Source organism: Ostrea edulis, chromosome 2, assembly GCF_947568905.1.
Source record: "Ostrea edulis chromosome 2, xbOstEdul1.1, whole genome shotgun sequence".
Classification (NCBI taxonomy): domain Eukaryota; kingdom Metazoa; phylum Mollusca; class Bivalvia; order Ostreida; family Ostreidae; genus Ostrea; species Ostrea edulis.
The window spans coordinates 67,947,413-67,949,912 of NC_079165.1; the positions used below are offsets into that span (position 1 = coordinate 67,947,413).

Sequence of the window (2,500 nt, forward strand, 5' to 3'; positions counted from 1 at the left end):
CTGATTCTAACATTAATTAAAATGTGATCCAGTTCACGGTCCCGATTCTAACACTAATTAGCATGTGATTGAGTTCACGGGCCTGCTTCTAACACTAATTAGGATATGATCCAGTTCACGGGCCTGATTCTAACATTAATTAAAATGTGATCCAGTTCACGGTCCCGATTCTAACACTAATTAGCATGTGATTGAGTTCACGGGCCTGCTTCTAACAGTAATTAGGATATGATCCAGTTCACGGTCCTGATTCTAACACTAATTAAATGTGATTGAGTTCACGGGCCTAATTCTAACACTAAGTAAAATGTGATTGAGTTCACGGGCCTGATTCTAAAACTAATCAGGATATGATCCAGTTCACGGGCTTGATTCTAACACTAATTAAAATGTGATCCAGTTCACGGGCCTGATTCTAACACTAACTAGCATGTGATTGAGTTCACGGTCCCGATTCTAACACTAATTAGCATGTGATTGAGTTCACGGGCCTGCTTCTAACACTAATTAGGATATGATCCAGTTCACGGGCCTGATTCTAACATTAATTAAAATGTGATCCAGTTCACGGTCCCGATTCTAACACTAATTAGCATGTGATTGAGTTCACGGGCCTGCTTCTAACACTAATTAGGATATGATCCAGTTCACGGGCCTGATTCTAACATTAATTAAAATGTGATCCAGTTCACGGTCCCGATTCTAACACTAATTAGCATGTGATTGAGTTCACGGGCCTGCTTCTAACACTAATTAGGATATGATCCAGTTCACGGGCCTGATTCTAACATTAATTAAAATGTGATCCAGTTCACGGTCCCGATTCTAACACTAATTAGCATGTGATTGAGTTCACGGGCCTGCTTCTAACACTAATTAGGATATGATCCAGTTCACGGTCCTGATTCTAACACTAATCAAAATGTGATTGAGTTCACGGGCCTGATTCTAACACTAACTAGCATGTGGTTGACTTCACGGGCCTGATTCTAACACTAATTAAATGTGATTGAGTTCACGGGCCTAATTCTAACACTAAGTAAAATGTGATTGAGTTCACGGGCCTGATTCTAACACTAATTAGCATGTGATTGAGTTCACGGGCCTGATTCTAATACTAATTAGGATATGATCCAGTTCACGGGCCTGATTCTAACACTAATCAAAATGTGATCCAGTTCACGGGCCTGATTCTAACACTAACTAGCATGTGATTGAGTTCACGGGCCTGCTTCTAACACTAATTAGGATATGATCCAGTTCACGGGCCTGATTCTAACACTAATCAAAATGTGATTGGGTTCACGGGCCTGATTCTAACACTAATTAGGATATGATCCAGTTCACGGGCCTGATTCTAACACTAATTAACATGTGATTGAGTTCATGGGCCTGATTCTAACACTAATTAGGATGTGATTGAGTTCACGGGCCTGATTCTAACACTAATTAGCATATGATTCAGTTCACGGGCCTGACGCTAACACTAATTAGGATATGCTCCAGTTCACGGGGCTGACTCTAACACTAATTAGGATGTGATTAAGATCACGGACCTCTAATTAGAATTATAGCATTATTATTTATTTCCACAAATCACATTTTCATACAACTCTGTATAGTGAAATGTTACACACATCTATTTTGATTTAAATCGTATCATTGATTATTCATCTATAACTTAGACTTTGAAATAGTTTATTTTAACAGGTTTTTTTTTTTACACTAACTATCGGAAAAGACTAACAAAATTTATGTTCCTATCGTGCATAAATCTAAATAAATCATTGATTTTGCAAAATCTGATGACATCATAGGAGGGTGGAATTACTTTAAGTTATGTTTAGTGCTGTGTGTATATAAACATGCACTCATATAATTATATCTTCCCTCTTCCAGGGGGAGACATATTGTATTTGTATTTTCTGTCCGTCCTTCTTTCTGTCACAAAATCTTGTGAACGCTTCTCCACCTATATGGCTTATCAGATAGACTTGAAACTTTGTGCAATGCTTCATTGTCATTTGCAGATGTGAATATTATTGGGACGGGAGGATCCAATTGTTTTCCTAAGAGTTATAGTGGATCTAAGAGGGGTGGAAGATGTAAAATAGCTTATGAACTCTTCTCCCATATGGCTTATTGGATAGACTTGAAACTTTGTACAATGCTTAATTGTCATTTGTAGATGTGCATATTGTGGGAATGGGAGGATCCAAAGTTTTTCCTAAAAGGTATAGTGGATCTAAAAGGGGTGGAGGATGTTAAAATACCTTGTGAACACTTCTCCTATATGGCTTATCTGATAGACTTGAGAATTTGTACAATGCTTCAATGCCATTTGTAGATGTGCAAGTTGTAGGGACAGGAGGATCCAATTGCTATCCTTAAAGTTAAAGTGGATCTGAGGGGTGTAGGGTATAAAATAGTTTGTGAACGCTTCTCCTCCTATATGGCTTATCAGAGTTCATGTCTATCTTCCTGCCCATGCTTTCTCCTC

General features: G+C 38.3%; 1 long non-coding RNA gene across 2 annotated transcripts in view; it reads left to right on the forward strand.

Moving 5' to 3' along the window:
* LOC130052362 (uncharacterized) overlaps positions 1-2,500 on the forward strand; it is a 7,369-nt gene that overhangs the window by 621 nt on the left and 4,248 nt on the right. The window contains exon 1 of one of the 2 annotated variants that reach the window (XR_008800681.1): positions 2,074-2,500. This exon is cut by the window's right edge and continues 412 nt beyond it. The exons of the other annotated variant lie outside the window; for it this stretch is intronic. This is a non-coding gene — a long non-coding RNA (uncharacterized LOC130052362). Of the gene's footprint in view, positions 1-2,073 lie in introns of those variants that run through there. 2 annotated transcript variants of the gene reach the window in all.